Raw genomic sequence first — 24,704 nt, forward strand, 5'->3', positions numbered from 1 at the left:
GAAAACCGGAGTGTTTCATTCCAGAGTCGGTGACTGTCGGTGTGGAGTTTGAACATTCTCCCCCTGACCTCCTGGGTTTCCTCTGGGTTTCCTCCTACAGTTGAAAGATGTGCATGGTAGGTGGATTGGTCATGCTAAATTGTCCATTGTGTCCAAAGGTTAGGTAGGGTTATGGGGTTACGGGGATTGAAATCATAGAATCCCGACAGTGCAGAAAGAGGCCATTTGCCCCATTGAATCTGTACTGTCCCTCTGAAAGAGCACTTCACTCAAATCCACTTCCTCACCCTATTCCAATAATCCCTTAACCTAACCTACACAGAAGTAAATGTGACGTGGGAAAAAAAACTTTTTAACACAACGAGTGGTTCGGTCTGGAATGCATTGCCCGGAAATATGTCAGAGGCAGGTTCGATCGAGGCATTCACGAGGGCATTAGATGATTACTTGAATAGAAACAATGAACAGGGTTGTGGGGAAAATTCAGGAGAATGGCACCAAGTCATAAATAGCCTCCTTCTGTAATCTCTATTCCTTTTCAGACTGTCCTCCTCACAACTTGCTTTCGACTTATCTTTGTATCATCAGCAAATTTGGCTTAAATATACTCTTCATACAAGTTATTAATATAGGTTGTCAATAGTTAAGGCCTCAGAACTGAACTCCGTGGTACCCCATCAGTTGCCGTTTTTCCACATGTAAATGATCATTTATCTCGACTTCCTGTTTTTCATTAGTTGGTCAGTCCTTTTATCCATGCTAATATATTACTCCGAACATTGTGAGCTCTTTTGCAAAGTAATCTTTCATGTGGCACTTCATTGAATGCCTTTTGGAAATCTAAATAGATTTCATTTACATGTTCCCCTTTATCCATCCTGCTAATTACATCCTCAAAGAACTCTAATAAATTTGTCACACATGATTTCGCTTTCATAAAACCATGCTGACTCTGATTGATTGTATGATGATTTTCTAAATGTCCTGCAACAACTTCTATCATAATCGATTCCTGCATTTTCCCAATGAAAGATGTTAGACTAACCGGCATTTAGTTTTTATTTCCTTTATTTCTTGAATAGGAGTGTTAAATCTGCAATTTTCCAATCTGCTGGGACCTTTCCAGAATCAAGGAAATTTGGAAGATTAGAACAAATGCATCCATTAGCTCTTTAGTCACTTCTTGTAAGACCCTAAGATGCAGGGTGCTTTTCATGCCTTCTACCATGAAGACAGATATAAAATACTTGTTCAAAATCTCAGCCATTTGCTGTTTCCTGTTTTTAATTCACCAGTCTTGGCTTCTGAGGACAACAGATGTTTACTTTAGCTACTCTCTTCCTTTTTATATACTTGTTGTTGGGAGGGAAAAATGTAGTTATTCAACCTGTAATGCACCCTCACTCTCATGAGAAATCAGATAAAGTTAAAAACCAGCTTTTATTTGTAAACTATGGCGAGGACTTTTGGCATTCCAATTAGGACACCGAGAGCCTTCATTTAATGATAACGCATGCAGTTATTCCTCAAGATTCGATTACAAGAAATTAGCATATACCAATCATTTACTACTAATTATCTATGTCCAAACATGACTATTGATTGAGGTTACATCATGCATAGTATATAAAAGTAATTAACCAATCATATTGAAGGTCCACATGCTTAATTACATTATCCAATCATTACAAATGTTGTCTTGAAATTAGTGATATTAGTAGCCCATTATCTGTGGTGCAACCATCATTCATGTTTTTTCCCTATTGCTATCAGCAGACATAATGGGCCATCACAATGGTACCTTGTCACACGTTGCACCACCATCCTTGAATTGTAACATATGCAGTTTCTCTGCCTAAAAACTGGCCTCTCAAAGATGCATTGTGTTCCTTGATACACTTGTCAGACACAGTATGAATTGAAGAATTCAGCTTCCTCAGTAAAATGGTAGAACTGTAGGTTTTAAAATGATTACAGTATAATATCCAGTAGCTAAGGATGCCCAAATTGTCCTCTTTACTTGTAAAAGCCCTTCCAAACTGTTTTTATACTTCTTGCTGGTTTCCTCTCATATTCTATGTTCTCGCTCTTTATATTGTAAGCACTGTTCCTGTTGATTGCCTTATTTCCATGTATTTTACTTTGTGGTTATCATTTTTGATCCATGAATATTTAATGGAAATATACCTTTAAGCTGAAGAGAGGAAGTGAGAAATTCAAAAGTTTCAAAATAGTACACTGTGCTGTTGGAGATTTAGATGTTGAACAGAAGAACTCAGACTTTCTGGTACCTGAGAAAGCGGAGGGATTCAGTTTATTTGGTTGGCCGGTGGCCAACGGATTGGCCAAAGACCGCATTCTGCCCAGCGGCAGACAGTGATTGGCTTCAGCCAGGCGGGGGTTTTCAAAGGACTCAGGCAGAAAAGGTTTGGGACACTGAGTGAACAAGCTGTGAGTTGCTCTTTCTCTCTCTTTCCCCTGCTGGTTCTAAATCTGCAGAGAAGTCTTGAGGATTCCAGTGAATCTACAGTGAAAACCATTACATACTGAAAGCACAAATCTCCAACTGACAGCCTGGACTAAAAGATTCAAACTGGTAGTTGTCCATCTGAAACAGAGGGCAGGATTCTGTAACCCCGCGGCAGAGTGTCAATGCCATTGTAAATGCTGTCGTGTTTTACGACGGCGTGAACGGTCTGCTGCCAGGACTAATTCTGGCCACTACAGGAGGCCAGCACGATGCTGGAGCGCGCGGTTTGCGCTGCTCCATCTCCTGATCCCGGCGTGAACTGTGCGCCATGGGATCTGTGCATGTTCAGTGACGCCGGCGCCAACACAGGCATGTGCAGTGGCCTCCTTCAACACGCCGGCCCCAACGCAACATGGCGCAGGGCCACAGGGGCCGGCACATAGGAAAGGAGGCCCCAGCCAGAGAGGCACATCGAAGGACCGCCCCCCCGGTGTCGTACACCACCCCCCCCCCCCCCCCCCCCCCCCCCCCCCCCCCCCCCCCCCCCCCCCCGCCACAGGCCGCCACCCGACCCTTCCACACCGAGATCCCACTGGCTCAAAGCAGGTTAGAATGTCGCCGGCGGGCTCGGTCTTTTTCTTACGCCTGCTCGGCCCATCCGGGCCAGAGAATCACGGAGGGGGGGCCCGCCTAGAGCGGCCCATGACTGACGCCGCGCCAACCAAGCCGGCGCCAATGGTTCCGATTTGCCACACTGGAGAACCACGTGCCGGCGTCAGGGTGCTGTGGCCCGGTCGCGGGGATTCTCCGGCCCGGCCCAGGGCTGGGAGAATCCCGCCCAGAGACTTTTATCCTTTTACTTTTCGCATTATTCTTTTTTTTTTACACCCCTCTTTCCCCTCTGTGTTTGATGTCCTGTGTATCTCGCGAGGGTGGGGTGAGTTAAAGAAGAGGGGTTCGGAAGTAGATAATAGTTAACTAGTTGCATTTGCTGCCTATTTAATTATGGTTTTTGTTATTGATAAAAATTAATTATGTTTAAATTTACAAGGCTGGTGACTATAGGCATAAAGCAGCCAAACACCAAAGACTCTGGGTATTTTCCAAAAATGAATTATTAATTTTAATGACGACTCCGGGTCAAGTGGGACTGTAATTGACTGTGCACTAGCCCAGTGTGTTGTAACAATATTGTCTCTTCATGTTCTTCCCACCAAAATGCAACAGATGTTTCATCCTTCTCATGGAATCTTTATTTCTCAATAATACATCAGTGGAACTCTCCGTCGACGTGATCCTCCCGTCTGCTGGCAGCGCTCCCACGCTCATGGCTGTGAGGAAATCCCATTGGCGGGCTGCGGGAATGGAGAATTCCGCTGCAGGCAGGGGCACGCTGCGCCGGAAAACACAGAGAATCCCAGGCCATACCTTTGTTGAGAGTTCTGAAATATCTCCTTAAATGTTTGTCACTTCTTGCCTACTATCTTACTTTTTAATCTATTTTCCAAGTCCAATTTTGCCTTTATACCTTCATTACTTTCAAACCTGTTTCTCACCCTCAAAATGAATGGATAATTCTTTCATATTGTGATCACCCTTTCCTAGAGGATCCTTTACTAGGAGATCATTAATTAATCCTTATGATAAAGCTGGAACAGTTGAGTAAGTGTGACAATATGATGTTTCATGCTATTATAGATGACTTTGTGTCAATCTTTTGGATTACATTTCAAAATGGGCAGCACGGTAGCCTTGTGGATAGCACAATTGCTTCACAGCTCCAAGGTCCCAGGTTCGATTCCGGCTTGGGTCACTGTCTGTGCGGAGTCTGCACGTTCTCCCCGTGTCTGCGTGGGTTTCCTCCGGGTCCTCCGGTTTCCTCCCACAGTCCAAAGATGCGCAGGTTAGGTGGATTGGCCATGATAAATTGCCCTTAGTGTCCAAAATTGCCCTCAGTGTTGGGTGGGGTTACTGGGTTATGGGGATAGGGTGGAGGTGTTGACATTGGGTAGGGTGCTCTTTCCAAGAGCTGGTGCATACTCGATGGGCCAAATGGCCTCCTTCTGCACTGTAAATTCTATGATAAATGATAAAAAAAAACAGATGCTATCAGGAGCAAATGGCCACTGAATTTGCTATCTGTTGATTAGATTGGCAAGATATGTGAATAATTGCCCGAGGTAATTCAACAGAGAACTGAAAAAGATCCAGGGATATCTAACTGGTGAGTTGGTGGATAAAAAGATAAGCACACAAGTCGGAAGGGCCATTATGAGTCATAAAAACAGAAAATACTGGAAATTCTCTGCAACATCACTTAAAGATAGCTTAACGATTCAGCAGAAACCCTTCTTCAGAATATAGACGACCATCTGTGTTTTATAGTTGTCAACCGGTGTGCTGTGACAGATAAAAGGTTGGGAACACTGTTTATTATCACAGAATTTACCTGTAAGATTTGAATATATTGTATCGTAAAAAAATCTAGTGGAAGCTTAAAATTAACTATAGGCCTACATGGCATTGATAATACAGTCTCCAACAGTGCAAGCAAAATATTATTCTAGTAGCTGCTCACTCTTCTTTGCTAATGTTAGTCGGATAGCAAAACAATAGACTTATAACTATGAAGTCCTTCTTCAAACTGGGATCTGCTGTGCCGGATTTTTAAGTTTACACAAGGCTGAATTTAATTGCGGCTGCTGGAGTGGAATAAACAGGTGCTGGGGTTGGAGGGGGGCGCTGTTGGGGTGAGCTGGGTGGGAGTAGCTACATTGGATTCTTGGTTTCGGGAAAACTGTCCCCAGTTAAATTAGGGACAGGGAGGGATTCATGGCAGGATGTCAATTAGGCTCACTAATGACACCAAATGTCCCTGAGCCCACCGGAATGTAGTGGTAGCTCAAGGATTTAATGGGAATCACATGGCTCTCTCAATCCTCCCGATAACAACTCAGCAAACCCTGTTCCGTTTTCCTGCAGCCTTGCAGAGGATGGGGCGTCTTTCTTAGTGCCCGATTTAAGATCTCAGCATTGGAGTGGATGGAGGCGGGGAGGGTGAAGGAAGGTGCAGGGTGGGAGGGTGACATTGAAAGCACCACTGATTGGTTTAAGGCCCTTGAGGTCCAGGATTCCCACCCCAATATGGTCTTATGAAAGGTCCTATGGGCCATCCTGTGGAATCTACAGTCTCTCAAAACTGAAAAATGGTACCCAAGATGCATTCATGCATTTCTGATGGGAAGAGTGCAAGATGCTATCTTAGTAACAGGAGATGCCTGAAGAAGATCCATTGGCATCTACAAACATGGGGTTTAACACCTGCTTCTCTTCTCTCCACAACACTGGCCTGCTCCTGAAGCAGCCAGCACCAGTGCTGATTGCCTGGCGGGAAACCAACGCTGAACACCACACAACTAGTATAAGGTAAGCTTTTACCATGATCTCTGCTACTTCTAGCCCTGGGGTCTCTAAATTCACGCATAACTTTGACTTCTAGGTTCTCATTCAACCAACAACTTTCTACACTCCTGACCCACCAACCCCCCGATGTCTATGATTTCCTTGCTCGACTCACTGGAGAGCCAGTGCAGACACAATGAGCTGAATGGCCTCTCTCTCCGCTGTAACAATATTTGTGATTCAGTACTTTGGTGGCCCGTAATCATGCTGCCTAATCCTTAGTAGTACTCCAATCTCCTGAAAACTATTCATGATGTCTGTGATCTTCCTCCTCAATCCTCCATTGAGTCCTAATCATGGATTCCAAGGCTTACCCATTTCTCCTCTAAGACCTCACAATCCAACCCGATCATTTATCTGGAAATTGGAGCACAAACCCTGAGTGTTCCTAATACGTCGCTATCTACATTACTAAGTGGTTCTGGGCTTGAGAACCATGGCTCATTGGACTTCATCGACTGCAAAGCACCCACAAATGGCCATTCTCCAATTTTCCCCAATAATGATACAGTGTGGGAGGGTTGCAGAGTATTGAATTTTAATTTAGCACTGTGTTTAACATCTTTAGTGGACGAGTTGATCTTAAACATATTGGGCGTGATTCTCCGCACCCGCGAGAAATCATGAGGCTGGCGTCAAAAACAGGCGAGTTTGACGCCAGCCTCCGCCCCCCCGACCGGGAACCGATTCTGCTCCCCGGTAGGGGCTAGCATCGCGCGGCCGTGAACTCCGGCATCGCGGGCTTAACGAATTTCGGTAAGCCCGCTAGCCAGAGTTAGCGACGGCTGACGCGTCAGATGACGTCAGCCGCGCATGCGCGGATTGGACGACTCCAATCCACGTATGCGCGGATGACGTCATCACGCATTTGCGTGAAACCCGCGCATGCGTGGGCCGGTATGCCCCTCAGCCGCCCCGCGAATGGATACAGCGGGGCGGCGGAAGGATAAAGAGTGCGCGGGGTAAGTACCCACTGCCCGCGATCGGTGCCCACCGATCGCGGGCCCATGGCACCCTTGGCACGGCCATGGTACTGCCGTGCCAATCGGTGCCATGGTTCCCCAGATCGGGACTTTACGGCCGTTTTTACGAACGGTCAGACCAGGTGTGATTTACGTTCATAAAAACGGTCGTAAAGGCCTTGGAAATTGGCCCATCGGCCAGGGGTGAATCGCTGCTCGCCGTAAAAAAACGGCGGGCAGCGATTCATGTCGGGAGGTGGGCGTGGGGGGGGGAGAATAGCGGGAGGGCGTCGGACCAGCGTGGCGGTAAAAATTTACGCCGCCCGCTATTCTCCGCCCCGTCGTGAGTGCGGAGAATTCCGCCCATTCTTTTACATTGCAAAAAATGGAATGATTCTAGATATTAGGAATATTGACGATACCCTGTACTTCATTTGAGAGTTTCCACAGTTTGGGAAAAGACGTTAAGTCCTATTTGAAAAATAATTAATTCTTTAGTGGCCATTTGACTGTTTCATTTGTCATATTTTATATTTTAAAATCACTCAACAAGTAATTACAATTTAATATGAGCTATTCCTCAAGAATCTCTGAGCTTCATTCCACTTGCTGCTAATTATGCAATCATTGTCTCAATTGCATTTTCTGTGATAATTGAAGGTTTGTTGCAACAAAAAATACAACAAATTAATTTATCACATCAACCAACATCTGATTTCATGGTTTATCTTTGTAGTTCAATTTCTGCTGCTCTTAGGTACTTCACCAACCCACCTTCCCCAGCTATTTGAATGATTCTCATAATATCATTATATTTGAAGTTTCCCTTCTCACTCTCCTTATTGAAGAACTTAAGAGTAATGGAGCAAAATCCTTCCAAGTTATGTTTTGCCAAGTACTTGCACTAATTTCAGTGATAAAGTAATTTCTTACCCACCCAAGGATTATGTTTACCTTTGCGTGGAGTTCTTAGAAATCAGTAAAATGAAGATGTAAGTCATTGTCCTGACAATTACATCCATACCTTTTTAGAAAGTAAAGTTCAGTCACTCTGTGATTGATTTGAATGCATAGGAAATGGAAAGATCTGTCTCCTAGACCAGTTGTTTTCTGGTCGTGGCACACTGGTGTAGTGCAAGAATCGTGCAAGTATGCCACAGCCTGCTGCGGGCGGTTCCGCTGAGCACAGACGCTGCCTGCCATACATCCCCATCTATGGAGCTCAGGAAGCCCATGTTTGGGTAGCTCTGGTTCACCTAATGAACAGCTGCAGTTGGTAGTCTGGGCCACTTTCCTCCACCAGATGCCGCTATTAAATTTGGAATGACACTTGTAATGAATGTAGAATTTCAGATGCATTGTATTATAGGTAGTGGTGCAGGTTGAAAGCCTGGGGTAGAATGTGTTTGACTGCTGCGGTCATGTTTTCAAAGAAATCCTAGTTTGAAAGGTTGGGAGGCAAGTGGTGCAATTAAACCATAATAAAAAGCTTGGGCTAATGGAATTTTGTTGTGATTCCCTGTGGAGTGAATTAGATTACAGCTGGGTAAAGCTACAACATCAGTTATTTTGTAGGAAAAGCAGTTTAGTGCAATTATGGATGAAACTGCGACCACAGGTCAGGCAGATTGCTCTCTGCAGTTCGGTTCAAAGTGACTAACAGTCCTTAAAGCAATGCAGACTCATCTGAGATCAAGGGTGGAGCTGAAACAAGCTGAGAAACAAGGCTGAAGACATACAGCCTGAGTTTCTGCATGGATCTGACAGGAGTCAGGTCTTTTCTTTAAAGCAGTATCAAGAGATCTCTCTTTCTCAAAGAACATTTCTGGAAAGCAAGTATGCCTGAATGCCATTGGTAGTTAGTGGATTGAGAGCTGAGATTTTTTTTTCTTGTTGTTTAAGTGGGAATAAAGGCAGCAATTAAGGGTATGGTATGCATTGTATTGAGGTAATTGCAAGTTATTTTCTAGTGTGATGTGGTACGACACCCTGGGCAAATGCGCAGTCCAATTCTAGCCCCACAGACTCCGGATTCCAAACACGAGCGAATAATTTGTATAATTTCTTTAACCCTTCACTGCTCCAATGAGTTTGATGCATCAGATTTGTAAGTAAAACATTAAAAACTGTTTATTTATAACAAGTAAGAAGATGAATATATAATGGCATGAATGGTACAATGGTCTGCTAATCTAACTATTCCCCAAACCCCATCCCTCCCTCCACCCGGACACACACAAGACCAACATATGGTGGGAGGTGGTGGAGGTAGAGAAAAAATTGAAAATAAGAGGGATTAAAAGGCATGAGAATTTTCTTTGCTGCCAAATAGCGCTCTTTGTAGCCAGTGATCTTCTAATGGTGGTCTTCAACTGAACCTGCAGGCTGTAGAATGCTCTCTGGGAAGTCACTTTCACTTTTAACAATCGGGGTCTTCCCACTGAGAATGCCCCCCTCTGAAATCTGTGCAATTCTAGCCTGCATCCACCAGATGGACTGTCAGCCTTGCTGAGTTGAAACTACAATGCTCAGCATGAGGGTTTTAGATGGGCTTTTAAACGGCCCCTCCCCTTGCTTTGAACCCTCAGGAAGACTCCAACAAGCGAGAGAGGATTTAGAGCATTGGCTTCACAGTTTTTTATCAGGATAGAAATGTCTACTTGCCCACACCTCCTCTCATCGGTCACTTTCACAGACGAGCTGGAGGTATTTAAATTGCCAGGCCTGTCAAATACTTTCACCGACCTGGCTGAAGACATTTTAAAAAAATAGTTAGATTAGCAGACCATTGTACCATTCTTGCCATTTTATTACAAATATGTATCAAAACAGGTTACAGCGAACAAACACCCTAGGAAACATGCTTCCCAAGAATCAACTATACAGTCTGTACAGAGTTTCCCTATTTTTCACCCCCCCACACCCCTGCGATGAACAGCCCCTCAAACATGGTCACAAACATCCCCCACCTTTCCCCAAACCCCTCTGAACAGCCCCTTAACTCATACTTTATCTTCTCTAATCGCAGGAAGTCATATAGGTCACCCAACCAAAGCGCTACCCCCCGGTGGGAGTGCCAACTGCCACTCTAGCAAAATTTGCCGTGCAATCAGAGAGGCGAAGGCCAAGGCATCGGCCTTCCTCCTCTCCATGAGCCCCGGCTTCTCTGAGACCCCAACTATCGCCACCAAAGGGTCTGGGTCCACCTCCTCCTCCACTATCCTGGCTAAGACTGCAAACGCTCCCTCCCAGAATTTTCCCAATTGTTCATAACCCCAAAACATTTGCACGTGATTCACTGGCCCCCACCCACACCTCTCACACTCAGCTGCTAACCCCTGAAAGAACCCACTCATTCTTGCCCACATCATATGCACCCTGTGCACCACCTTGAACTTTATCAGGCTCATCCTTGCACATTAGGAGATCCCGTTTATTCTATGTAGTGCCTCACTCTATGCTCCCCAATTCCACTTCACATTTCACCTTGATCTTCATCACCTGCTTGCCTCCGTGCTCCCTCAGCCACTTGTATATCTCCCCAATTCTTCCGTCCCCTTCCACATCCTGGAGAAGCAGTTGTTCTGGTTGAAGACGTTTAAGGAAGAAGTTAATTCCCCAAGCTAGCTGGAAGCAGTCAAATCGCCCGACCAGGAGATGATAGAGAAAGCCTAGACTGGTGATGTGTTGGGTACTCTGGATCTGTGGAAACTGCATTTACCTTAGCAGGAACATGGACAGGCTACCAACACTTGTAGAAGTACAACTCTATTTTATTTAACTAAGAGCTGTTAAACATACTTGCACTGTGGGTCGACACTATATTAGATTGACTGAAGACCTATGCCTAACTTGACCAGCCTATACTGCTAGCACATGGTAGATGTTTGTGCTACTGACTGCGGGCTCTGTCTGTCTCAGAGGCTGCATCCCGAATGAGCAGGAAAACTAGTGCCCTCTGGCTTTATAGTGAGCGTGCCCTAACTGGTGATTGGCTGCTGTGTTGTGTGTGTTGATTGGTCTTGCAGTGTGTCAGTCAGTGTGTGTCTCTGCACCATCATATACTTATGTGTATATTATGACAACTGGCTGTGGGCTGCTTCCTCGGATTTCACAGAACTGAAAACAAAATGGAGACTGCCTTCTGTCCCAGAATTTTCTGAAATAAACTCCACTAATTGCACGCAAGAACAGAAGATGTCCCAGAATTTCAGATGCACTGATTGGCTGCTTTTGAAGTCCATCAAAATAACATCATGGGCTATACCTCAGAGCATCAAGCGGAGATCTGGGCCAATACATCGGACAAGGGGTGTTTTCAGTTTGACTAAATTAACCAAAGCCTGCAGGTTAAAACAGGAACTGCAAGGTGACAGGGACAGGGATTAAAAAGAGAAACATGAAACGGACAAGGTTTAACAAGTTCCTTACAGATATTAAAGATTTTAATACTGTGTTAGTAATAATGTTTGTTGTAACGTACTGTATCCCTATTTCTTCGCGCAATCAGTCCTGAAGCGAGGTATCCTTTCCTCACAGTCTTACAAAATTATAATTAAATATTGGGGTTTCTGCCCAGTATGCACTGCCTAGTCACGGTTGGGGGTTGGTCTGGGGTCGTAATACATCTTTAGAATTTGTGTCCTGTTCCTGCCATTTACTATCATTGTGGGAACTCCTCACCTTTTTGCCAGTGTTGGCCTGAGAAAGAAAACTATTGCAAGACTCTGGTTTTCATATCCATGCAATGCTTCTTCTGCAAAGCACAAATGTGTGAACTTTGGGTAAGAACATTGCCAAACCATAACACTAAAAAGATGACGCTCTTGATGCTTTCCATCCTGTGCAGGTTTTCCCATTCATTTATCTTTGTGCCCACCCCTGGAAAGTTGGGACCCTTTTCCTAATTTATTTCTGCACTGGAAAGTGTTACCAAACTTTTACGTTCCTGTTTCGCTTTCAAGTAGCCCGCTGCTGGTAATTTACTGGTAAATTAGAAACGAGTTTGGTAAAATTTTCCAGTGCAGGATTAAATTCGGAAAAGGGACCCAGCTTTCCAGGGAAGAGAACAAAGATGAATGAATGGGGAAATCTCAGCACGATTGGAAGAATTGAGCTTTGCACATAATCCAAGAATGTGCATGAAAGTAATAACCCAGCCGGGGTCCCACAGCGCCAATGTTTTAGCATCGGGATGTGTCAATGTTCATGTCCAAAATTCACACATTTGTGCTTTGCAGGAGAAGCACTGTGCGGGTATCAGAAGCTTGCAATAGCTTTCTTTCTCAGGCTAGCACTGGTGAAAGGGAATATCAGAGGTGCCTCAAGATTTCTCTTGTATAAAGGCGTGCCGTAACAGATAAAAGGTTGGGAACCACTGATCGAGAGCACTGCGCCCAGTGTAGCTCCTCCAAAATGGGAAATGAAATGATATCCTAAGAAAAGGTCCAGAGGAGAGCCGCAAGAATGGTTTCTACTCAGATAGGCTCAAACACTTTCGAAAAAACCTGGACATAGAGATAATCTGATAGAAATCGCCAAAATAATTAATGATAGGATAGCATTCCTATTGAAAGATTCTGCCAGTTTAAGAGAATGGACTTGATTAGTGACTCACTTGTGTGAGCAACTCAAGCCCATCACGGTAGCATGGTGGTTAGCATAAATGCTTCACAGTTCCAGGGTCCCAGGTTCGATTCCCGGCTGGGTCACTGTCTGTGCAGAGTCTGTACGACCTCCCCGTGTGTGCGTGGGTTTCTTCCGGGTGCTCCGGTTTCCTCCCACAGTCCAAAGATGTGCGGGTTAGGTGGATTGGCCATGCTAAATTGCCCGTAGTGTCCTAAAAAGTAAGGTTAAGGGGGGGGGGTTGTTGGGTTACGGGTATAGGGTGGATACGTGGGTTTGAGTAGGGTGATCATTGTTCGGCACAACATCGAGGGCCGAAAGGCCTGTTCTGTGCTGTACTGTTCTATGTAAAAAAAGACCCTGGCGATATGTCAATAAGGCTTTGAGAGGCGGGGGAGGGATGGAGTGGGGGGAGGTTTTTGATGTGTTATGTACTCTGGGATAACACAGGCTGCAACTGGATGCAGCTTTAACCAAAAGATACTCCAGACCTTGAAGTTAGTTCAATCTGATTTATTGAACCAGTAACACAGTTAGCTCAGTTCTCTTTGAGTTCGACTCTCTGCTAACCTTAGTGTGGTTACTCTGTCTGACTGAACCAGACTAGCTCTTAGCCACGTGCTGGAGGTGTGATACTGTACATACACCCTGACACACTCTGTAGATGTTCATCAGTGGAAAGAGGCGGAGTGTGAGCACCTCGTGTCTTTTATAGTGAGATACCACCCATGAGTGTCCTGCCTGCTTATTGGTCATTAGTGTTCATTAGTTGCCTGTCTGTGCCTGTCTGTATATCATAATCTGCATGTCTGCACGTCTGGGTTGGAAGTCTTTGGGGAAAGATTGAAGGTTTGGGGAGGTGGGTGTTGTCGAGTTGCGAACACAAAGCTGCTACTACGTGAACTTGGAGGCTATGAGGGCATCCCTGGACCTCCTGCCTTGGCGGACATGGCTGCTGCCTGTCCTCCTTTCACAGAGTCCTCTTCGGGCTCTTTCTCCACATTCTCTTGGTTCTCCTCCTCATCAGAGAAAATGGCACAGTTCTCCTCCTCCCCCAGCACGTTGCCAGACGGCGACAACATGGGACACCCTCTGGGGGCAGAGGAGCACCGCCGGGCCATTCGAGGCAGCGGGAACACATGTTCAGCAGCCCTATGCATTGTTCGATTACCGACCAGGTGGCACTGTGAGCCTCATTGTAACAGGACTCCGCCTCAGTCTTGGTCCTCCACATTGGTGTCATCAACCATGTCATCAACGGTTAGCCCTTGTCCGCACAAGCCATCCCGGCAGCCTGGAGTGGTCCTCAAAGTTCCCAGGGATTAGCGAATGCCCCAGTATGAAAATGTCATGCATACTCCCAGGGAAGCATGCACATATATGCATGATGTTCATCTGGTGGTCGCAGAATAGTTGGACATTCAGGGAGTGGAACCTCGTCCGATTGATGAAAGGCACTGCCTGATGTCATGATGCTCTCAAGGTGAAATGTGACCCATGTATGGCCCCCTGAACCTGATGGTGGTGAATCCTGCAGCCTGGGCATTCTGGCTGGCCTGGTTAAGGTCACAGTAGATGAAGTCGGATGCCTAAGCATACAGAGCGTCTGTGACCTCTCAGTTGCATGTGTAGGCTGATGATTCAGATATCCCACAGAAATTGCCGGACGAGCCCTGGAATGACCCAGTGGCGAAGGCATTCAGAGCTGCTGTGACCATCACGGCCACAGGGAATGGGTGTCCTGCTCCTCCAAGTGACGCCACGTCTGCAAGGACTTGACAGATGTGTTGCATTGTCTTTTTGTGCAGACAGAGTCTTCGGAGACACATGTCTGACTGCTCCAGGCACAATATGTGGGTCCTGGAAACCCGAAGTCTCCTTACCCGACACCTTAATCACCCCCCTCCTCGGACTGATAGCCGGCCAGGTCTTAAGCCTGACCAGCATCCTCCTGGTCCCCTGGCGCAGGCTCCTCCCTGGTTTGGGCGTATCGGAGTTAATGTTGTCTGTCCGTCTCCAGTGCTGTAATTATAATCATTGACAGCTACATTGGCTCCATACTGAGATAAATCAGTAATCTGAGAGGAATGGGAGAAAGAGAGGGGCCGAGAGGCCGAGACAGTCAGTTAACTGATTCATCGCGTGACCTTCAATTCCTCCCATCATCCCTTGTCCTCCAGCTCTGTGAAGCTGACTATCCTACATTGTCTCCAGTGGCCAGCACTACCTCAGTTTTGTGCTGTCTATCACACTTGATCACTTTACCAGCCATGGTCACTGCCCTCACCCCATCAGAGTTGCCTATGGGCTTGGCGTCTGGCTACTTCCTCCCTGAATATCAGCAGCAATGGGGTTCATCATGTGTCGGGACAAATGAATGTCCATGTGAACTTTGAGGCCTGTTGGATCCCCCGGGGTATTTGGGTGGTCGCAGCTGTGAGGTTCAACTCCTTCCCTCCCGACGTCCTGCACCCAACCGTCATCCTTTGACACTTAAGGTTTCAACCCCTCACCTTAACTGTGTGACTGTGCAGCTGACATTGGTGACGGTCAAATGATGAAGGCCAATTAGTTGGACAAGCAAGACTCTCAGGGATGAAATGAAATGAAAATCACTTATTGTCACGAGTAGGCTTCAATGAAGTTACTATGAAAAGCCCCTAGTCACCACATTCCGGCGCCTGTCCGGGGAGGCTGGTACGGGAATTGAACCGTGCTGCTGGCCTGCTTGGTCTGCTTTAAAAGCCAGCGATTTAGCCTGGTGAGAGAGGGCACAATTATTCTCTGAGGCAGGGAAAGGCTACATACTAATAGTCACAGTTCATACTCAGATTTCGTTGTCCCATTTTCTAATTGCTGTTATGCATTAACACTTTGCACTCCTGGGCAGCCACTACTTTGTCACTGAGTGAATGCGCAGTGCTATTCACCAACCCCCCCGAAGCCCTCCTTCCCCTTGTCTGATGATCACTGTCCTGCCTTCTCTCTCAAGGTCGCATCCAGCCAGCACCTTAGGCTGCTGACCTTCAGACTCATGACTCCCCCATTTTATTAACCCCGCTTCCCCACTCGGCCCTGACCCTTAGGACATTGGCTCCTGCTATCTGTGAGTTCATTCTCACTTCACTGCCTCAGAGGCTGAAGATGAATTACTGTCAGTGAAAAGGTTTTCCGACAAAAAGCCTTGTTTTATATTCTCTGATGGTAGTTAGCAGGTGCATAAAAAATAGCCTTTCTCTAGAATCTGTGAGGGGAGTTAGCAGTTCTGTAGCCTTTTCACTCACTCTGGGCTGTGAACGGTGTTTAAAACAGAGAGGCTGCAGAATGGCTCAGGGCTGTGAACTGAATTTACAACAGATGCATCGCAGGCTTACTAGCAACACAGAACAACTGCGGTCCCCTGACCTAACCCCTTCACCCCCAGACCGACCCCCACAAACCCCTCCACCCTTGAACTACAGGCCCCTCCCACCCCCAGCTGGGGAGTAGGGTAACTTTCCCCTTGTGCTCCGTGGTACATGGTGGAGAGCGGTACTAACCTTGTTCCTCTCTCTCAGATTTGGTACATGTTTTTATAGAGTAGCAGTAATTCATGCTTGTGTGACATCACGCTGGTGGGTGGAAGATTTTGTGAGGCCGGAACATCTCACCTTAAACTCGCTGATGATATGAAAGTGGATTCAAGTGCATTCAAATCAGGTTCTCGGCCTTCCTGGGTGTGAACTTGAACCCGTCTTGGCGTGGGCCCGGGAAGATCATGTTCCAAACTCTCACTTGCAAATCCCATTTTTGGCCTCTCGTGAAATTTTGTGGCCATTATGGGATTTGCAGCCATGGCTAAAGCTACCTCAAAATAGCTCCCCAGTCTTTGAACCACAGTGTATGTCAGAATTAGGAGGAATATGTCTTAGAATTAATGTTATCTTTTTAGACTGATGCTAATCCTACATTTTTGTAACTAATTGCATACACAAAAACCTGTCACATGATGCCAGCTCACCACAATAAAATCAGGCTGCAAATATCAAGTTTAAAGCTATTTTATTTGCTTTCTGCTGTTAATGAATTAGTAGCAGGTTTTTCTTGTGAGTGTTTTCTGAAACTTTAAAAATAAAGTAATCCTAGTTCTGCTTTTATAGCTTGATGAAATGTAGCTATTCTCACTATAAATACCACACTGGTACAGACGCAAATATCTGTATACATTAAGAATCTTACAAAGAGCTGCATTCTCTGTGAGTGTGATCAAACGGCCGAGATTCTGAAGTGAATGATGAACTACAAAACATCTAGTTTCAATAATTTATTATGGAACAACCGTGTGATAAAGTAAGTACGATAAATAAAATAATAAACTACTAACACTGATTAACTGTTGTAGAGCTACTGCAAAATACATCTATCCTCCAGCAGAACCTACTCCCAACTCCCAGACTGCAGGGCATGTGGTGTGTTCACACTGTCATCTAGTGGTCGGAGGTCATGCATAACATTATGTACAAACTTGCTTTATGTAAATCATCACAGTGGCAACACAGCTGAAGGTTTTTGCTAATAGGGAATTGGCATTAGTTAGTTACATGAGCACTTCACCGCTCTCAAGTGGATTCCCTGGGTAGACATGCAATGTCGCAGGCGAGTGTTACTGCCTGGTACCCCAATCAGACTATTAGGTCTGGACACTCTGACTGAACACTGGAGGCATCTACACCACAGAGGCAGCAGCCAAAGATCAAACATCTAAAGGCTGTTATCCCACAGCACTGGGGATATCCCTGTGGCCATAGGGTGGGCATGTGGATCGGGGAAAGTTGGGGGGGGGGGGGGGGAGTACTTCTGTCCGGTCCATGTAATGTACGCGGAAGTGGTCTGGGGTCCGGTGCCCAGGGGTCTCTGCTGTGTCTGGAGTGCCTATGCAGGATGGGTCTCCCCAGCACAACCGGCTCTTAAATGGTATCCTGAGGGATAGCAGGGAATATAAGAGTGGAGGAGTTTTGGGGGACCTGAGGATCCTGGAGTGAAAGTCTTAACTGATTGTCAGTCTCAGACCCTCTCCAATGTCTTATAGTTATCACGTTGTGGATGACATTGTGGACTCTACAGCAGCTGCCCTCACAGTGGCGATGGCAGTCTAGGTGGCCAGACACCAGCGAAGGCAGCGGCAGCAGCGTCGACGGAGGCCTGAGGCAGCCCACATGCAGGGCCCACCCCACACCCTGAGGACCCGGCCACCACTCAGGTCAGGGAAGGACCCAGAGGGGGAGTCTGGCGAAGGCCCAAGGTGTACAGCCGTTGCTGGTCATTCGAGGAGATGTCGGACAGCATGTACCGCAGGAGGCTCCAACTCAACAAGGGGACAATGTGGCACCTGTGCCATGTCTGCAGACTTGGCAACATGTGGAGGAGGAGGCTACCTGCTCCCAGTGGCTATCAAGGCCATTGCGGCACTAAACCTCTCTACTTTGGGATCATTCCAGGGCTCGTACGGGGACTTGTGTGGCATTTCCAAGCCTACAGCCCACAAGTACATCTGTGAAGTCATGGATGTCCTGTTTGCCCAGGCAGATGACTTTATAAACAATATGATTGTATTGACTCACCTGATGAAGGAGCTGTGCTATGAAAGCTAGTTATTCCAAACAAACCTGTTGGACTTTAAGCTGGTGTTGTAAGACTTATTACTGTACCCACCCCAGTCCAACACCAGAATCTCCACTTCATATATAAACTTTGACCTGGCCTAAGCCTATCAAGATGCCTGGGCAGCAGGGTTCTCCTCCATTGCTGGGATGCCCCAGGTCCAGTGGGTAATAGATGACATGCATGCCGCCTTGTGAACACCGGGCAGTCCGGGAGCATCCTTCGACAACCAGAAGGGATTCCATTCCCTGAATGTTTAACTTGTATGTGACCTCTGTTATGTTCTTGTCAGATGGCCTGATTTATTACAGGAACACTTGTAGCTAAAGCTATAAATGATTTATTAACATTAACTCTGGGTAAACTAATATTCAAGACAACAGATGGAAAGCAGTAAAAGCCTGCCAAGCAACCTCTCTTTTCAACTTCCTTCAGCCAGTGTGAAGTCAGCTGACTTCAACATTTAATTATATACTAGCGAGACTCCTAGTGGTCAGTTGGTGAATTACAACATGACCCTGATATCACTACAACCTCCAGTTCAAGATTATGCATGTGTGTGTATGCGTTACAGGACATGTGACAGCAGCTACATCCTGGGGCAGTCAGAGATTCCCAAGGTCTTAGAGGGACACCCTAGGATGACTGTTTGGCTCATGGTGCATAAGGGGCACCTGCTGAGGTCCTGGCTAATGACACGATTACAGAGGCCAGAGACCCGATATAATGAGGCCGATGTAGCCACCCGAGCTGTTTTTGAGCGGTGCATTGAACTGCTGAAAATGCATTTCCAATGCTCACACACATCACCTGCACATGGCATTCCTCGGGGGAGGCATGGATGCCCAAATCTGGGACTATTGGAGCCGGAGGAGGGTGGAGGGGCAACAGAGCTGGAGGGTGCAGGCCGGTCTGCATTGCAGAATAACGTGACAGAGGCTTCACATGTTGATGCACCATCAATTACACACGAGGCAAGTTGTAGAAAACGAGGTAATGGTTTTAATACTGTAAAATGTAGCCTGTCTGCTGCTGAACCCAGACTGGAGACAGGGCTACAGATCAGTCAACTATATACAACACCCAGTGGGGCGGAGCCACGGAAGAACAACAATATATAACACAGTGAGTAACAATGGGATAAATAGTAACAGAAAATATATACAGTGTTGTAAGTAACAATGGAACAACAGTGGAACAACAATAACAGCGGTTCACCACATTCACCCCCTGTTTAAAATAAAATCCAGTGGGGGTGAAGCAAACTTATAGATTAAGTCTATCAGGAACTTTAACCGTCCTCTGTGATCTCCTCAGTCCCGGCTGTGGTGTGGGCACTGGTATCAAGACCTGCGACTCTGGGAATGTGTCATCCTCTTCTTCTTCTTCTGGAAGCGTCGACAAAGAGGGAGACAGTGTAGGCGCTGGGGCAATGGTAATGGAGGTAGACAGAGGCGGGGCGGGTGGGGAATCAGCGGGTGCCAGGTCCTGGAGGGAGACTGTGCCCTGCCACCCGACCTGAGGTGCCACGTAGGCGTTGGGCGGAATTCTCCGCAAGGCCCGACGCCGTCGTGAAACCTGGAGAGGTTCAGGACGGCATCGGAAGCCTCTCCTGACCTCCTATTCTCCCCTACCCGGGGGGATAGGCGGCCCGTACCGGGAAACTCGGCGGCCGGGCCTTGTCCCTGGCTTCAAAGCCCGGCGCGCCAAGAATGACGCCGCAGCGGAGCCTAATGACGTCAGCCGCGCATGTGTGGGTTGGACAGCTCAAACCCGCACATGTACAGTTGTCGTCTTTCCCCTCAGCCGCCCCGCAAGATGTGGCGGTTTGATCTTGTGGGGCGGCGGAGGGGAAAGAGTGCGGCCCGACGATCGGTGCCCAGTCCCCTCCCGAGCACAGTCGTGGTGCTCGATCCCCGATCCACCCTCCCCAGGCCCCACACTTACCTGGCGCGTCATGTTCACGACAGCAGTGACCAGGTGTGGTTGCCGCAGTCGTGAACAGGTCAGGAACGGCAGGCCGCTCGGCCCATCTGGGTCGGAGAATCTTCGTTTTTCACGGCGACCCGCGTTTCTCCGAGCGGCGTGTCGGAAAACCGGACACGCCATTTTGGGGGGGGGGGTGGGAGAATAGCGGGAGGTGGGGGAGCGGACCTCCCGCTATTCTCCCACCCATCGTGGTTGCGGAGAATCGCGGCCATATTGTGGGTTAGCATGGACAAGCATAACCCGCTCAACCTGGGGATCGGGTTTGTTGTTCCTCACATACTTCCGGAAGAGGACAGGCCCTGTGGCTGTCAGCCAGGATGGGAGTGAGACCCCTGAGGTGGACTTCCTAGGGAAGACAAACAAACATCTGTGAGGGGTTTCGTTGGTGGCAGTGCACAGGAGCGACCGGATAGAGTGGAGCGCATCGGGAAGGACCTCCTGCCAGCAGGAGACTGGGAGGCCTCTAGACCATAGGGCCAGGAGCACAGCCTTCCAGACAGTCGTGTTCTCCCTCTCTACCTGTCTGTTTACCTGAGGGTTGTAGCTGATCGTCCAGCTTGAGGCGATGCCCTTGCTGAGCAGGAACTGATGCAGCTCATCACTCATGATGGAGGAACCCCGATCACTGTGGATGTAGATGGGGAAACCGAACAAGGTGAAGAGGCTGTGCAGGGCCTTGATGACAGTGGCCGAGGTCATGTCAGGGCATGGGATAGTGAAGGGAAAACATGAATACCCATTAACGATGTTGAGGAAGTACACGTTACGGTCGGTGGAGGGGAGGGGCCCTTTGAAGTCAACGCTAAGGCGCTCAAAAGGGCAGGAAGTCTTCACCAGCTGCGCTCTGTCTGGTCGATAGAAGTGCGGTTTGCACTCCGCGCAGACCTGGCAGTCCCTGGTCGTGGCCCTGACCTCCTTGATGGAGTAAGGCAGGTTGTGGGCCTTGACAAAATGAAAAAAACAGGTGACCCCAGGTGACAGAGGTCAGTGTGGAGGGCCCGACTCAGTCTATTTGTGCGCTGGCACACGTACCCGGGGACAGGGCATCTGGGGGCTCCTTGAGCTTCCCAGGACGATACAAGATGTCGTAATTGTAGGTGGAGAGTTCGATCCTCCACCTCAGAATCTTGGCGTTCTTGATCTTGTCCCGCTGTGTGTTATTGAACATGAAGGCAACCGACTGTTGGTCAGTGAGGAGAGTGAATCGCCTGCCGGCCAAGTAATGCCTCCAATGTCGCACAGCTTCCACAATGACTTGGGCTTACTTTTCGATGGAGGACTGTCGAATTTCGGAGTCCTGGAGGGAACGGGAAAAGAAGGCCACGGGTCTGCTTGCCTGATTGAGGTTAGTGCCCGGGCAAAATCAGACACATCGCTCCCCACCTGGAACGGGATGGACTCTGCACAGCGAGCATCGTGGCCTTGGCATTGTCTGCCTTGATGCGGTTGAAGGCTAGGCGGGCCTCAGCCGCCAGAGGAAAAAGGGTGGATTTGATGAGTGGGCGGGCCTTGTCTGCATAGTTGGTGACCCACTGGGCATAGTACGAGAAGAACCCCAGGCATCTCTTCAGGCCCTTGGGGCAGTGGGGAAGGGGATTTTGCAGGAGGGGGCGCATGTGGTCGGGATTGGGCCCTAGGATTCCGTTTTCCACAACGCAGCCAAGGATGGCTAGGTGAGTTGTGCGAAAAACGCACTTCTCCTTTATATCCGTAAGATTAAGGAGCTTGGCGGTGTGAAGGTAACGCTGGACGTTAGCGTCATGGTCCTGCTGGTCATGGCCGCAGATTGTGACATGATCCAGATACGGGAACATGGCCCGCTCCCGTACTGGTCAACCATTTGGTCCATTTCCCGTTGGAAGACCGAGACCCCATTGGTGACGCTGAAGGGGACCCTGAGGAAGTGGTAGAGGTGACCATCTGCCTCAAAGGCAGTGTATTGCAGTCCTCCGGGCGGATAGGGTGCTGGTGGTATGCAGACTTCAAGTCTACCGTGGAGAAGACAAGGTACTGCGCAATCTGACTGACCATGTCAGATATGCAGGGGGAGGGGGTACGCATCGAGCTGTGTGTACCAGTTGATAGTCTGACTGTAGTCGACAACCATCCGGAGCTTCTCTCCAGTCTTGACGACCACCACTTGAGCTCTCCAGCGACTGGTACTGGCCTCTATGATCGCTTCCCGCAGGAGTCGCTGGACCTCTGACCTGACAAAGGCCTGATCCCGAGCACTGTATCGTCTGCTCCTGGTGGCGATAGGCTTACAGTCCGGGGTGAGGTTAGCGAAGAGTGGGGGTGGGGCGACCTTAAGGGTTGCGAGGCTACAGACGGTGAGAGGGGGCAGGGGTCCACTGAATGTTAAGGTCAGGCTTCGGAGACGGCATTGGAAGTCTAGGCCTAATAAAAGGGGAGCGCAGAGATAGGGGAGGACGTAGAGTTTAAAGCTAATGTACTCTATGCCACGTATTGCAAGAGCTGCGACACAGTATCCCCGGACCTCAACAGAGTGTGATCCGGAAGCCAGGGAGATTGTCTGGGATGCAGGAAAAATTCGGAGGGAGCAGCGCCTTACTGTATCCGGATAGATGAAGCTCCGGAGTCGAATAAGCAGGTCATCTCGTGCCTGTTGATCCGGACGGTCACCATGGAGTTCTTGAGATGACAGGGCTGGGACTGGTCGAGGGTGACGGATGCGAGCTGCGGAAGGGGGCTGGTCTGGTCGGTGGTAGCGGTGGCATCGAAGATGGCGGCCAAGATGGCGGCCCCCACGAGTCGCGCGTGGCAGGTTGCGTCAGAGATGGCGAACAAGATGGCGGACTCCACGGGTCGCACGAGGTGGATGACGCGTTAGAAGGGGGCGGTCCCAACAGGCAACATACCACGCGGTGGGATTTGGACGTTTTAGGCCGGGCCTGGCAGACTTTTGCAAAGTGGCCTTTCTTACCACGCTCGCTGCAGGTCGTGTTCCGAGCTGGGCAGCGTTGTCCGGAGTGCTGACCCTGGCCACGGAAGTAGCAGGACGGTTCCCCTGGAGTTGGCGCGGCACAGGCTTGTGACACCCCCGGATCGGGTGATGGCTGCGCCCAGGCCACCCACGAGGATGCCGCGTGGTCGGGCGTGAAGGCATCCATATTCTGGAAGGCCACTTCCAGAGAGTTCGTGGGCCGCACCGTGTCGTTTAGGTTGAGGGTACCCTCACCTGGGCGTTGAGGACCCGAAGCTTGTGCTACCCTGAGACGACATCAATGGAAGAGTTGAGGTTGGCCTCGAAACAGCTTAGCCAATGCTGGAAGATCACGGCGGTGTCGGCTGCCTCTGGGTCCAGGGCCAATCGCTCAGGCTTGAGTGACTTATCCATCGTACTATCTTACAGTATTAAATTGATACACCATCAATTACACACAAGGCAAGTTGTAGAAAACAAAGTAATGGTTTTAATACTGTAAAATGTAGCCTGTCTGCTGCTGAACCCAGACTGGAGACAGGGCTACAGATCAGTCAACTATATACAAGACCCAGTGGGGCGGAGCCACGGAAGAACAACAATATATAACACAGTGAGTAACAATGGAATAAACAGTAACAGAGAATATATACAGCGCTGTAAGTAACAGTGGAACAACAGTGGAACAACAGTGGAACTACAATAACAGTGATTCACCACACAGGTCTCGGATGTAATGTGTTTCAATGGTGAATAGACATCACCCTAACTCTCACCAGCTACCGATGATGCCTCCTCATTTCCCCCCCCCCCCACCCCACACCCACCAAGGGTCCTCTCAGTGAGCCCTCCATGCTCTGCCACTACATCTGGTGTGCCCTCAGGATTCACATCAGAAGTGGAGGCAGCCTGCTGCTTACCACACACGGTGGCCTTTGATCCCCCCAGTGGTTGTACTCTGGGGGCACTGGGGCCGGAGGGCTTTGGCCGCCTTGTCAGTGGCACAGGCCTTGCTGTGCCACCTTGTTCCACCCGCTGAACCCAAACCTCACCGTGGTCAGGTGGTGGGATGGGGGGACTTGGGAGAGCAGCTAACTGCCACCCTCTCCCTGTTGGGAGGCTCCAGGTGCTCCCTCCTACCAGTTGGTGCCCGTAGGGCCCTGGCGATCACCTTTGGATGGAGGGACAGCCAAACCGAGCTCCAGTGGTCCCTGCTCCAGTTGGCCTTGCAGGCTTCATTGCATTGAGGGGGTGGGGGGGGGGGGGGGGGGGCGCGGGGGGGGGGGGGGGGGGCAGAGGGAGGGTGATTTGAGGGCAACTATGGTGGGGTCAGGCATGGGCACCATTACTGAGCATGGGTGGGTTGTATTAGTGCATGGCAGGGCGTGCTGGGACACAGGTGCAATATCATGCTGGGGAAATGTGGTGCCAACCGTCGGGTCGCTGGGGGTTAGCAATCGGGACCGGTGCCAGTGGGCTGATGCCAACTCACGTTGCCGGGTGGAAGTCGTTGAACCTCTTACTGCACTGGATGGCGGTCCTCCTGGCAACACTCCCTGGGCTGTTGGCTGCTGCCACTGACTCCCAGGTGGCACTGGCTGAGCTGTGGCTG

The sequence above is a fragment of the Scyliorhinus canicula genome, chromosome 1 (genome assembly GCF_902713615.1).
Source record: "Scyliorhinus canicula chromosome 1, sScyCan1.1, whole genome shotgun sequence".
NCBI classification, from domain to species: Eukaryota; Metazoa; Chordata; class Chondrichthyes; order Carcharhiniformes; family Scyliorhinidae; genus Scyliorhinus; species Scyliorhinus canicula.